This window comes from Sinohyriopsis cumingii, chromosome 12 (assembly GCF_028554795.1).
Source record: "Sinohyriopsis cumingii isolate HCF-2022 chromosome 12, ASM2855479v2, whole genome shotgun sequence".
NCBI lineage: Eukaryota > Metazoa > Mollusca > Bivalvia > Unionida > Unionidae > Sinohyriopsis > Sinohyriopsis cumingii.
The window spans coordinates 73411149-73427134 of record NC_142972.1 but is presented as its reverse complement, the minus strand read 5'-3'; the positions used below and the strand labels follow the sequence as shown (position 1 = coordinate 73427134).

At 36.3% G+C, this 15986-nt stretch overlaps 1 long non-coding RNA gene across 1 annotated transcript; it reads right to left on the bottom strand.

The window, feature by feature from the left end:
- Positions 1–10444: 10444 nt before the first annotated feature.
- LOC149786744 (uncharacterized) lies at positions 10445–13479 on the bottom strand. Its single transcript, XR_016425217.1, has 2 exons — positions 13390–13479; positions 10445–11981 (listed from the first exon to the last, which is right to left on the bottom strand). It is a non-coding gene; the product is annotated as an uncharacterized LOC149786744 (long non-coding RNA).
- Between the last annotated feature and the right edge of the window lie 2507 nt (positions 13480–15986).

Below are 15986 nucleotides of genomic sequence, written 5' to 3'. Positions count from 1 at the left end.
ATTTTGCGTGTTGGCCTCCAATAGGTTGTTCTGGCCGAAGACTTTGATCTACCACCATATTTCATTTCTGAATTTGCTATGTATATAAACCACGAAGCATCAGTTTGTTTTTCAGATATAATAGGTCTTTTCCCCTTCAGAAACTACAGCAGGTTGTCCTCGTGTGCCTTAATCTCCTGCTGCTATGTAGCGGGTACAATGAATAGAGGCGCACGAACTTGTCGATATCGCTCGTATTGGCATTGATGTAGATCCCCGTGAAAATGATTTCTGCAAAATACTGTCCATATTTGTTTTCTGCTCAGCTTGATCATCTCCTTCGCATAGGACGACTTAATAGTCATATTGAATCAGCAGTTGTCGGTGATGTTTACACTGATAACATACCTCGAGGAATAAATTTTGACGTTGCAATGTACCCCTACAGTCTTAATTCTGGCGATACTCGTACATAAAGTGTCATTCAGACCCCTTCGGTATGTACTCTTTAATGGGCATTTATCGGGTGACAACTTCTTGTGTAACCAAGAGCGCCATCTCGTCAAAGCGCAGATCAGCAGTGGCAGATCTACTAAAATAACATATAAACTTATTGATATGGATATCGAGTTTTATCCTAGACTATCTGCTGAATTGTGTGGATATATCCAGCTGTGCCAACAACAAGATGCTAAACTTCATGTGGCCATATTTTATGAGGTTACTGCTAATAATGCCCTGTGTACAAGGTGCCATTGCAAAAAGAAATGTCAAAGCGTTTGATTCGAGTCAGCACTTATCGATCGCCGCGGAGAAGTACTCTGCTACTACCACTTGGACGCTTTATGGCTGCTCTACAACGACTGGCAGCAACTGTCGGAATGACTTCTAAAGGCGCTATTATAGCACCCTCATTTGGAGCTGGCTGAAGCTGTTTGATAATATAATCCAAACAAGAGTGGTTCGTTAAATGCGTATGTGTTTCTCTCACAGTCAGAAAAAAACTTTTAATTGTTTTCTTGCCTTTTCGTTTTCTCTTTGTAACTGTAGTGCTTCCTCATTGACCCCACATGATGAGAATAGTTTATGACCAGCACCAACGCCACGTTGTCATCACGGTAGGATTATGCATCCTTTGCTGCACTACACGTAATGATCGCTGCATTATACTGTGACTAATGTTACTGGGGTGACCGGGCAGTAAACAGGGAATTTACAACGCGGTGGGTAAATTGTATAGCTAGCGAGCGTCAGGGCCTTATTGTAAAACACACAGAGTGAACTGGTTTCACGTGTGTACGTGGAAAGATGTGATGATCACTGCCCATTTATATATGTAGCTTTTAATTTGTATGAGAGCTAATACTTATATGTAACTCATTTATTTTGAGAAATTATGAGCAAGTTTTTCCAGATCATTACTGCACTACTTTCGGACTGACACTATTTATCCGAGAAACAGGTTCACGTTATCCTATACAAATGCTGTAACCTTTTTATTGTATACTCATGTTCTTATTCTACCTAAGGCTTAAAAATAAAAAATAAAAAATAATTAAATTATACTGTTATCCAAAATAAATAAAACAACAGTAGATTATTAAATCACAATATTAATGCGCACATAGCACCGCCCATCGACCTTTTAACTTAGTCGCGTGCTCGACATTAGTTTAAAAGAGAATTGTCGTTTAGAGCAGGGTGAGCCCATATTGACTCAACTGCATGTATATTTACGTTATGTCATTGAATGTTTGGAATTATAATGTGGGATTTATATGAACATTTTCAATTTTAATCCTGAAAAAAGGTGCTATGGATTATCACGTTCATTTCATTTTGAGTGCAGTAAGGATATGTTAATGTGGTTGGAAATGTAGTCGATATTACATAACACATTTTGTAGTGTGTAATTAAGTTTTAGAACCCATGAAAGAGCTAAGAAGTAAGAAAATACATTTTTAGATTATTCAGGATGTAACACTGTAAGCGTCTGTTTTTTGCAATTATTTTGACCAGCGAATGAAGGCACGTTTATGCCTTGTTACTTGCATGCACTTTGTAGAAACTCTAGCAATAGTATGACCTGCATGGCGTCTATCGCTAGCCTATATCAGAAACATTGTATCAAAAACGTTAACGCAGCTGGTGTGCGGCAGTCCTCGTAAAAGCCGGTTAAATTAATTCAGAAACAAATTTAATCAACCAAATCGTAAAGTCTCTACTACAACAGTGTACATGATTTGTTTATAAAGTAGTTCCTAATACACTATAGTAGTACTGGGTACACGTGTCGTGTTTTGTTTAATTTTGTTTGCAAATTAGTTCCTAATAGACTATGCAAATATCGGGGACACGTGCATGCAATATGAAGATGTTCAATATCGATTAATACTGCACAATGTTGAAAGCATACATCCTATCAATAGTAACGAAAATGTACACTTTTTCTTACTTAGAAAAATGCTGAGGATGTAAATACATAAGTTAAAGTATAAAATATACTATTCCTACATCACCGACCTCGAGACATATAAGTTCTGTTTTAACAGCCGACGCGTAGTCTTTTGCTTTCCTTTCATGACATACTAGTATGTTTGCTTGGATATCATGCTAAATTAATTTTTAATTTTGTTTCATTTTTATTTGTATTGTTGTTACTATTATATTTGTGAATCAGTGTAATTGAGAGACAAAATCAAACGACACAGTAACGGTCTTCGAAATATAAAATAAATCGAGAGCTACCGTTTCGATATATATGAATACTCTGATTGAACAAATATATTATCGATCAGAAAATGAGATGATATGTTGACTTGAACGAAAACATTCAAATCTTTTCAGCAAATAAATTAACGCAAATGATAGTTATTTAATAAAAAGGAAATAAATAGATTCATGATCAAAACAGAAGATTAAGAAACAATATCATTTTAGAATGAAATATAATTCAATATGTTACAATGCCTTAGATATTATGTCATCTCTTGGCTGCAAATTTCCATAGATTGCACTGCTATCTGATAATGAGTAATACGATACCGGTCTGTATTCTATCGAAAATGAACATGCGTGATTATCTACAACGACACTTAAATATTCGGTTTGAGGTTATCTCTGTCTCATTTTGGCCACATGCGCCGTGCACTCTCTGATCAAGTTTCACAGATACAGAGGGAAAGAGAGACAGAGACAGAGAGAGCGAAACAGCAGCACTGAGTGGTTCCCACCATGGTGGGAATACTCAAATAAACCCGATAATGCTTCGGAAATAACCGCGTCCTCTGCACAAAACTGTGACTTGCTGGGGACATGTCATGTACCTGAAAATATTTGGTAATACGTGGTGTTTTCGGACACAAGATGTGAACTGGGTTGATGTGATTTAAAAAATATGGACCCTGCTTTAATTCGTGTAGCACGTCAACCAATTGCTGCAGTTTTATAACATGTTCCGATATTTCTCTAATTATCGAGTTATTGAATTCATTTCTGATGTAATCAGTTTTCATATATTACAATTTTAATCAATTAAATAATATATGTTTATGGAGGGGGGGGGGGGAGGGGGGGGGGGGGGGGGGGGGGGGGGGGGGGGGGGGGGGGGTTGGGGTGAGAGAGGGAGAGATTATATATGTCTATAGATCTCTAGTAATTCGCCGTGGAGGATGCCCTGTCTGATGAACTGGTTATGGTATTCGAGATAAATCAGCAACTAAATTGTGCCGAAATTGTTGTGGTGTCCTATTTCGTTGGATTACATGGAATAATGCCCGACTAGCAGCCGCCCAATTGGTCTCAACTGACAGTTATTTTTAATTTTGTAATTAAATAATTATCGTTCATTACAGTATGGAAGACGAATTTGTGAGATTATTCCACATCACACCTGTGCTAATAAGATTTTACCTTGTTCGGATAATGCCGCACCCAGTAAGATTACCATATCGATTGAGTTTTCACGACCACATCAACAAAATACGAGTTTCTTGATGACGATGCAGCTCATGTGTGGCCGACGTGGTATGTTGTTGTTGTTGTAGGGTTTAACGCCATTTTTCAGCACTCACTAGGCTATACATGGCGTCCAGTATTAATGGTAGAAGAATCGCCCAGGAAAATCCCGGAAAGAACCACCGACCCACGAGTAGCTACTGGCAAGCTTTCTAACATATCCACATTGGCCGAATCGGAGACTCGAACCCACGCAGACAGATGTGAGATGGCAGTGATCCGTAACGGAGAACGCTTTAGAACACTCGGCCACTCGGGGCCCCCATTTGTTATGTTGAGCAGCATCTAGCACTTCATGATACAACAATGACATATTCGCGTGCAGCTATGGTCATAAATCTATTGTCACCGGCAACTCAGTATCATATCAGAATTAATTGATTTTTGAACATCGTGATATTGGTTAAATAAACTATGATAAAAATGATTCTCAGCTCACGGAATAAAGTACGCGTGTCATTAAATTGCGGTTGTGCATGGAATTTATAAATTACAGCCCTCCAACAGAAGCAGACTTGAACCAATGCAGGTCTGAGAGTTAAATTGTTTTCCACAACGAGTTATCGAGCATTTTACAATTGTAAATCATGGATCACCGTTGACACTAAAACGTCCTGCTCCAATTAATCAATAGAGTAACAAAGTTTATTCACTTGATCAACTCTAAAATATGTGGTTACACTTGAAAGTAAAACAAAATATACAATTAATATTGAAAATCATCAACGGTGATATCATCTACGATTCCGGTAAATATATCACAACGGGTTTTGTGTGTGTTTGGTTTAGATTTTTAACGCAGCTTTAACAATTTTACAGTCATATCGCTACGATGTCTGTAGTGTGTCATTTTAAAGTGATGCCTAGCACTGGAGCATAATGCCGCAGACATTGTAGCATTATGTCCCACCCATTCACATTATCCTAACACCATGCCAACCAGTCATAACCTTTTAATGCTGAGCGCCTAGTGACGCAGCTATATGTACCACTTTTAGAAGATTTTGGTTTGACTCAGCTGGGCTTCAAACCCACGTCCTACCGCATCCGGAGAGGACGCTCTAACCACTAGGCCACAGGAGCAATAAAACTGGTGTCATCGAACTCTTCTAAAATAATGCACCTTCATGGTTATCCACACTAACGTTTCCAAGTCAATGGCGAGTCCAATTTTGCTATGGTGATATTTTTAAAGCTATCTGCGATATAGCCAGAAACAATCTAGAGTCGGTCTGGTTGTTTTCCTTCAAGTCAAAATTTGATTTCGATCATGTTGTGCTACCGTGCTGTACTTGTTACCGAACACAACAAGTGCATGATCAGCTAAGATCAGCAGCGGTAAAACAGACCCACTATGAATAACTAATTATTGATTTAACCAGTGCGTCCTTTACGGCAGCGTCGGTGGTGTCTGATTTTGCACAACAAACGAACCAATGGCATACAGTTCCAAATGTTTTCGCGAAGATATTGCGCAGTGATGTGAAAATTATGGATATGGGAATCTCTTGAACACTCAATATAATCCATCCATGGTCATTTTCATCGTTATGGTAACGTGTTATCCAGCAAGTTGTCTTGGACAAAGTGAATGTGCGCCATGTTGGGCAATTCTACACATGAACTGTTCAGGGTACCCGTTAACGGACTGTTGCCTGATATCGATTAACATGATTTGCATTATCAATAGTTTTGTATTTTGCAAATAATGTTAATCCGGTCATTCCTGCTTGATTTGGCAGTTACATTAATCAACCGAGCGACGATGGGTCAGCGAAAACCAACGTTGATGGACTCCAAAGGTGTTGTTGCGATTTATGCTTGATGTCGGTACCTTAACAAAACTCACAATCACTGACGCGATTATATGTCACTAACACCCAATGTCAGTCTAGATATATGTCGCTGTGTTCGATAACTTCACTTTCATCGGGTTTGCCAAGGACATCGGTCGAAAGGTTATTGGTAGATTTACCATGGGTGTATCAGCATCAATGCCACATACCCATTTGTGATCCTCCTGAGCTATTTTGTATCTTCACCGAAACCACCAGCAAAGGAGCGTTTGCGGGAACAAGAAATAAATCTTTGCCTGACGAAAATTTGCTCGAACATATCCCTGATATTACGATGGAGATTATCCGCAGCACATACATCTAAAAACATTGAAGATTGCAAACGTTATTATCAATCTCCTTTCGATGATAAATGGATTTCACAGTGATGGCGTTCGATAAAAACTGTCAGCACTAACACGATTAAATTTGTCTGTGATTACGTTAGCACACCGATGTCGCTGTGTTGCACACGTGTTTAATCAAGATAATGTATGTGAACATCCAGCTAAACGAATCGTCTATTAGCAAACTGAAACTAAATCGCGACGAAATCAATGGATAAACACACAATCCCACAAACAAAACGACACGAACAAAACCATTAGTTCTGCAACTCTGTCAAAAACAGCAACAGGCGCAATAAGACCTCTATGTGGGCGACGAATAATTGTTTAAAGGACGTATCACTGCAACTAAGGAGATCGCAGCATCAACCGCGGAAACACAAACAACTCTTTAAACGCTACCCAATGATATAACAATAATTACAAATAAACCACATACACAAACTACCACCACCGATAGCTAAAGCGACTGATAAAACTCGTGTTGAAATCGGAGATGTTAAATATATTGTTGAACAATAGTTCAAACCGGGATAAACAACCAAGTATTTAACCAGATTGGTTACTTGCAGATGAAAGGTAATCCAGTTGGAATTGCTGAGATAGGATACATAAAACGTAAGCAGTTGCTTAAACTAAAATATAATACTATTTTAAATAATCACGAGGATTCCTATCGTATACAGAAAGTGTATTGTGTTCCTAGCGATAACAAGATATCGACGATGGCAGGTTCTCATGTGTTATACCATTGTCACATATATTCGGGTTTTCCTGAACTATCCTCAAAGTCATATTTGGTGTTAACACATACAACGGAACTCGTTCTTCGCGGCAGCTACACCGAAGCAATCTAGCTTATGGAAGGTACTAATGCAAATGCAACGGCTGGGCTCGACGGAACAGTAATGTTGACAATATTGTCGTTGTGGACACCCGATCATATAAAAACAGTTATGTCGCGCTGTGGTAAATCAACCTTGTTGTGGCTGTTAATAACCACCGATGAGGTCAGAGGAACAGCAGCTTTATTATTCACATGGCATATATCAGGTCAACGAAGAGTAACATCGTCCAGGTATGCATTCATACGTTTGAAGATACACGACGGTTAAAATCACAGATAGGAAGCACAATGGTGTTTGATCCGCTCCGGGAAGCGATGCAACGCTGCGAATAAACGGATATCGGGAGCCATCCGATGGAATATCACTACATTTTACGCAGCACAATCATATCAGCGACAGATATAGTTATGAGATGTGATCATAACGTCAACACCCGATTACAAATTTATCAGCGAAATGTCTCGACGCTGCACCCCATGTACACTTTTCAATAGTTGATGCGGGTTGTATTATGACAAACCGTCGGCGACAGGCATTTCAGAGTTCGCATTGGTGCGCTGACGACTGGAGCTGCTGGATATAGAGCCATTGCTGTAATAATGTCGGACAACACAAAGACAATCGAGGCTATTCTTGGACTAATGAGAGTCAGTGACTAAAATGTTTTTTCCAGCTTGTCCGCTCAACTGTTTGAACCAAGTCCTTTCTCTTTAATATAATTATCATTTCAGTACATACAATGCACAACTATAACTCGTAGCGCGTGCCTTTCCAACTTGATAGGCGCTCTTAGCGCGACAATACGTATTCTAATAGACGGGTTAATGAGTATTGTGCCTCAGCAGGGATGATTGTGGCATTGAAACATTTTGTCTAGTAATGACCTTATTATACCCACAGTTACTATGCATCTACCTGATCAACGTCTATTGCAGATTTTCACCCAAGACGACCATACTGGATTGTAGTCAAATATTAACGCTATGATTTTGTAGAACATTCTTTATCGAATGCAATGGCTTTGAAATATAGGTACCGGTGTATACTATAATAATACAATTATTTGTTGTCTTAATTTGTCTCGTTCAAAATGTATTCGTTAAAAATTGAAAGCGTTTTCCAGGCATATTACTTTGTAACATTTACCATTTCGTCCAAACACAAGAATATAAAATCTAGTGAATTAAGTGTGTCATTTGAGACGCGAACAGTAATTAAATACAAGTTTCGTTTATCGTCACAAAAGGGCTAGTTATATGTGTCTCGTATACTGGTTTATTTCGTTGGGGCTTAATCTATAACCTTTTAATAATAATACCTTATTATACCAGCATTTACTATGCATCTATCTGATCAGCGTTTATTGCAGATTTTCACCCAAGACGACCATACTGGATTGCAGTCAATTATTAAGGTTATGATTTTGTAGAACATTCTTTAATGACTGTCAGAATAAAAATGGAATTGCTTGCTTGTCCTTTTTAAAGGAATTTTAAACCCTGTACACACAATATCAAGTTTAATAAGAAGAAGCACAAGAAGTTGTAAAGTGAATCATGTTGTACTAGTAAACGTACTAGTAACAATACTACATGGTTAATTCCCAAACATATGTATTAACAATACTCTATTTCCCACCACTGATTTTGTGATCTCTAAAACCTGATGTAGCAACGATACTACATAGCTTTCCACCAAACCCATGTAGTAACAATACCCTATTTCTAGGCATTGATTTGTTTTCTTCAAAATCTGATGTAGTAACAATACTACATAGCCTTCCACCGAGCCCATGTAGTAACAATACCCTATTTCTAGGCATTGATTTGTTTTCTTCAAATTCTGATGTAGTGACAATACTACATGGCTCTCCACCAAACCCATGTAGTAACAATACCCTATTTCTGGGCATTGATTTTGTGATCTCCAAAGCCTGATGTAGTAACAATACTACATAGCTCTCCACCATACCCATGCAGTAACAATACCCTATTTCTAGTGCACTGGTTTTGCGATTTCCAAACCTGATGTAGTAACAATACTACATAGCCTTCCACCAAACCCATGTAGTAACAATACCCTATTTCTAGGGCACTGGTTTTGTGATTTCCAAGCCTGATGCAGTAACAATACTACACAGCCATCCACCCAACCCATGTAGTAATATTACCCTATTTCTAGGCACTGATTTTGTGATCTCTAAAACCTGACGTAGCAACAATACAAGATAGCTCTCCACCAGTCCCATGTAGTAGCAATGCCCTATTTCTAGGCACTGATTTGTTTTCTACAAAATCTGATGTAGTAACAATACTACATAGCCTTCCACCAAACCTTTGTAGTAACAATACCCTATTTCTAGGGCACTGGTTTTGTGATTTCCATGCCTGATGTAGTAACAATACTACATAGCCTTCCACCAAACCCATGTAGTAACAGTACCCTATTTCTAGGCACTGATTTTGTGATCCCAAAGCCTGATGTAGTAACAATACTACATAGCTCTCCACCAAACCCATCTAGTAATATTACCCTATTTACATGTGACATTGTAAAGCAGAGTCTGTGATCTCCAAAATATGATGTAGTAACATGCTACATTGTCAATCACCAAATTTGTGTAGTAAGATTACTTTATTTCTATGTCACATTGTAAAACTGATTGTCTTTATTTCCAAAACTTGATGTAGAGATAATGCTACATTGTTGATTTAGTTGTATTACCCTATTTCCATTTAACCGTGTAACACTAACTTATTTGATTTGCAAAACCTGGTGTAGTAAAAATACTACATCGTTAATTCCAAAGCACAAATAGCAACATTACCCTATTTGCATTGTAACAGTATACCATTCATTTGGTTGTTTAAAATATCTGATGTAAGATTACTAGATCTATGCCTCACACTGCCTCCAGAATATAAAAAAATTATGTGTTGTTATTCATATATGACTTGAACTTTGTGTTTAATATTAGTTGTAAATGCTTATTATATTATTATATTACTCTACTGATTATCAAATGTACTACCCTCCCAAGTGGAGACTGCCAATTGTAGTAATAATAGAATCCATCATATGCCTATGTGTGAATTATGAAAATTCCATCCTTGGCTCAGAATTTAAAGTGGTACACAAGGTTGTGCTGAGTGTTTGATGCAGATCTGTAATCCCAAGGGGAAAATTTCTATCCCAGATCAAAGCACAACGATTATTATTTTCTGACACATTTTAATCAAAATGGGAGTCCATGTCAAAAAGGCATACTGTTAATATTGCAGCAACTTTGAAACTTTCATTACCTAATGATAGAGCTTAAAAAGTTAGATTTACACTGAACTATTCAGTGGAAACTTTCAGTGATGTTCCTTTTAGCTTTCAAAGAACACAAACACAGTAGTTAAATGATACACATATGAAGAAGTCACAAAAATAAGTCCACTTTTATTGATAAGATTAATCAAGATGGACAAAAATAATGACATAGTTCTCATTCAACTTTGAGGTACAATTGATTTACCCTTCAGAAAAGATACAATAAGAATGTATATTTTATAAACAAAACAACAATTACAACAGCAGCTTTTTCGGCTTAAAATGCTTGTTTTGACTACTAGGAAAATATGTTCAGGTGATGATGCAAATGACGACATATGTGATATTTTGTGTGCTCCCAGTAAATGTTGTTGTTGTTGTTGTAGGGTTTAATGCCATTTTCTGCACACGATAGGCTATACATGGCGGCCAGTATTAATGATGGAGGAAGAACCCGGGAAATCCCTGGAAAGAACCACCGACCCTCGAGAAGCTACTGGCAAGCTTTCTCACATACCCACATTGGCTGCCCAGTAAATGTGTATATGAATGTGATAATATCACTATATTGAGAAACATACCATATACCTAATTAAATTTAAGGTGATTCCTGAATAGATTTACATATCATCTGATATTTGCTTATACCAAGAGGTGCTAATGTTAAATGTGACTAGTTATTGATTTTATTTTAAAATAATATCTGGATACAAAGAAAGATGTCACCCCTACATCAAGTTTGTCATCCTGAAGATCATGCTAAGCCTTCTTTCCATGATCAATGCACAGATAGATACCTGACAAGTGTGTCACTTTAAACTGAATAATGAACATTTTTTCCAGATAATAAGGGCTGTTCCATTAAAACATATGTGGGACAAAGGGAAGGCACTTTTAAAGTGGGGTACTCACCCATAGATGCTATTTAGAAATTTCTTATAATTTTAATATGAACTTGTTGAAATCAAAGTACCATGGCATATATTTTTTAAAAACTTCCTTCCCTGGGTACCATGTATGTTTAAATGGAACAGCCCTAATGGTTATAATAGCGCAATCATATCTTTGTAAAGAAGCAACCAGTAACAAGTGTGCATATACTGTCTTCACAAAATAGTACAAAATACTTCCTATAGAGATTGTCATAAGTTTAATATTTTAGCATTAAAGATTGAAAAAGTTTGTAAGATTTGCTCAAAACAGTGATGTCTTGAAAGAATCAAATCGGTCTCAAAAGGAAAATAAATCACACAGATCGTACAGCAATTTACTTTTGTCATATGATTAATATCAATTTTGCAGTTTTGTGCCACAGTGACAAGATTGTTAGACTTATTTTAAATAATTTTTTATTCTAGTTTCCAGCCAATTCTTGTTAATATTTTTCATTGAAATTATATCTTTGGTGACATGTCCAAACAATTTACATGCTAGATAAGCTGTATATATAATATCTTTGCCTTTTTTATCTAGCTTCATTGACATTTTGCTGTATGCCAATTTCTCTTTTTGCACTTTTGCTATTGGTTCTTTACAAAATATAAAGTGTTTTCATCTGAAAAAATGGCCAGATACAAAAATTTGTGGGTGTATTCAACAAGAGCTAACTCTTGGTCTGTGCTTTCTGATCCTTTTCCTTCCTGCAATCAAAGATAGAAAAAAATTAATTTGTTACTTCTAATCTAAAAACCAACTGCACAAAATCTGTGAAGATGAAATAATTAAGGATATAATCTTGCGAAACATACACTTTAAAGCATATAAATGTTGAATTTTCAGTGACAAATGTCCTAAAGACAGAAGGTCATAGACCCACTACTTGAATGAGTAAACCTCTGTAAACTTTACATCGGCATAAAGATACATATCATGGGGATAAATGTTAGGCCTTATTGATTTGTATTGAATTGTACAATGGAATTTAATAAAGTTAGTCAGAATCATGCCTAAAAATCACTAACATTTATTTGCAAAATTATAAGCAAAATAATGTGTGCATTTGGAATTAAGCTAACAAAGTACACCGCTCCCTCAATAACTCATGCCCTGATAACTTGCAAACCCACATATTATTAACTCCAATTAAGTAATTTGTAACACGTGATAGGTTGTTGAAAAAAGTTGGAACGATCTTTCATATGTTGGACATTTTGAAAATAAATATTATTTAAACAGAATAACAAACAACTTCATTAGAAAAAGCACGTTATTAAAAATTAATATCGACATGATTGTAAAATGAGGAATTAGTCAATAAACAGCACAGTTCCATAACACTGCTCCCCCCCCCCAGTTTTCTTGATATCAAAGGGATTTTTTTTCTCAATTTTTGGAGTTCCCTTGGTAACTCACATCCTGCTTAAAGTGTGGTCTATGTTTGTGGACCTCGTTATGAAGTACTTTTATAATCATTTATCCAATATATATAAAATTATTTCTTTTGTATTCTTCCTACCAGTGTCCAATATTCATAGCATATATTGAAGAGGTTCTTTTTTACTTAATTCTCCACAAATGCTTCAAATATGAATAAATATATGGTCGAAGTATTTAACATTACCGGACTTGCAACTGTGTATCTTTCATAATGACCAAATGGAGAATATCTTCCAACTCTTACTACCCAGCCTAATGATGTTATTGTCTTTTAGACTAAAAGTCTGTTTGGGTTATTATTGTGGTACTAGTCACAATACATCAGATTCGTATATAAAATACCTTGAAAGAATATTTACTGATATCTATAAGGCCATTCTTAAGCTTAAACTCAATCTGCAACTCAGTTAAAGCCAACACATTTTACATACATAACTGATATAGCTAATCACATCTACTGTATAAATTGAAAACAAAAAGTATGACTTGGAAAATCTCATATAAAATATTCATCCATCTTTAAAAGAAAGTAATTTACTAGTTTAGAATTAACCAGTTTGATGTCATTTTGTTTATGGAAATTACATTATATAAGATTAAAAAAGTCAACTGAAAATATAACTATCAAATTAAAAGAAAATATTGTCAAATATCATGACATTGAAAACATACCTTTGCATGTTGTCTGACTGCTGTTGCATATATTGGAAGTATCTTCTTTTCTGTCATCAATACATCTTTCAAAACAAAAATATTGTCTTTTATCCCTTACTTATCTTTCTGTGCCATTTGGCTCTGCTGTTTAGTGGTGTGATCCCTCTCAGACTTGTATCAAAGAAGGGCCCCCCTATGTCACTTCACTAACATGGAGTTTCAGAAATGACCAGGCAAAATGATATCAGTTTGCCTTTTATGAGAAACCCAATTACTGGACTGGAGGACATGAAGGCTATCATATTTCAGATTATCAATGTCAGTTTGTTGGAATCCAATTGACTGTAATTGCTACAAAGAGAAACCTGTTGATATGTGATTCTGCAGCTGTTCCCCCCCCCCCCCCCGGTAGCTGTGCAGGGTCACCTGAATGGGGAGTTTTTAGAGTTAGATTTTGAAAATAAAAACATTTTAGCACAATTAAGCAAAAACAATTGGGGAAGACAGATTATATATATATATATATATATATATATATATATATATATATATATATATATATATATATATATATATATATAACTGACCCAATTAGATGTTCAGGACATTATAACTTAATTGTATTTTATACTTTCCACACTTTGTAACACTTTGTACTTGAACATGCTGTCTTACAACAATTCCAAGTACAAGAAATTCACATATTCTGTCTATATCATTATTGGCTATGTATGTATTTATGTAAATGTGTTATAACTGTGCATGGGAAAGACTATATGTATGTATGTATGTATGTATGTATGTATGTATGTATGTATGTGTGCATGTGTGTGTATGTGTGTGTGTGTGGATGGATGGATGGATGTGTGTATGGATGGATGGATAGATGAATGGAAGAATGGATGGATGGATGGATGTATGTATTTGTGTATGTATGTATGGATGGATGGATGGAAGAATGGATGTATATATGTTTGTATTTGTGTGTGTATGTATGTGTGTGTGTGTTTGTGTGTAATTTCACCTAGTAAAACAACCTGTGATGGTTCATTTCATAGGGAATCAGACTCATAATCCTAGCATTCAAGCTTTGACAGTCTGCTCAAGCCAGCATTGGGCTAACTGCTTTAGTGTGTCCCTGGGAAAAGTATTTGGTTATAATGGTGCTGACAAAACCAACAAAAGCAAAACAAAAAAAATCCGGCTCTGTTGGTCAACAATATAATAACTAATGAAGCAGACTCCAAGAACAAATACTTACATTAACAAGGAAAACAAAATTAACCTCTGGGTTTTTATCAACTCATTGTAGTACCTACCTTGATATATAAAATCAAGTTATTGTATGCCATGCCCTGTCTTATCACTGTGAACATCATTTCATTGTCAAGATAACTTGTATATGAATGTTTCTACTTCATAATTCTTGTTCCCAAATGCATTTAAAGATTACTTTTCTAAAAGATTTGCAATGGTAGTTATATTGATTATTCTCTGGCTCATGTAAAGTTACAAATGGTTACATTGTTCAAGACCGCTTTCATGGCCTAGTGGTTAGAGCATCTGCCTTGGATATGGGAGGTCATGGGTTCGATCCCCGGCCAAGTCATACCAAAGACTTACATAATTGGTACTAACAGGTGCTTCACTTGGCACTCAGCATCAAGAGGCTAGTGTTAGGACTGGTTGACCTGGTGTCAGGATAACATGACTGGGTTGGACATCATGCTACATGTCTACGTCATGGTGCTGCAGTGCTAGACATCACTATAAACTGCCACACTGCAGACATCATACATCATAGCGATATGACTGAAAAATTGTTAAAGCTATGTTTTAAAAATTCAAATCACACACACACATAATTTGTCACACCAGCATAAGTTGTCAGCTGAGTGATATACCATACCTTTTCTTCATTCTATATTCAGAGTGATGCTCTTTTCAAATGGAGAGGGTTAACATTAGAGGCAGAATGGTTCAAACACTGACTCTGTTCAACATTGACCCATGGGAATTAGTTAATGAAGATATCCTTGACACACAGGGTGTTAGGCTGAACATTATTTCAGCTGTTAGTACAAGTATCAACCACAGTTATCTTTAATCTGTGTTACTAAATGTATTTGCTGGTCCTGATCAATCTCTGTTAATTATCAGAGCACCTGCCTTAGTTGCATTGGTAACAGTGAGTTACCCCTCAACCTTACTTCATAACACTAAGCATATTTAGCTAGCTGTACAAATTGTACATACAGATTGAAAATTTGCATAAAATGTCTCACTCACAGTCTGGATTTCTTCAAAAGCCTGTGATGAAATGAAGCAGTCTAATTAATATATCTGCCATGGATAAAGCCAAATGCATTACATGTCCCATTGTCTGCTATTCTTAGATATAATACAGATTAATATTAATACTATCTTTGCTCATACTGTATGCAGTAGTAACATTATATCTTATGGTTTGTGTGTCTACTAGTCATTTTAAAACTAGACAGGCACAAGTTTTAAAATTCTGCAGTGATTCTGAAAATCACGGTATCATTGTTACTTATTATTGCATGCAATGGTGGATAAAACAGCGAACTAATTCTTAGGTATGATACAGAGTA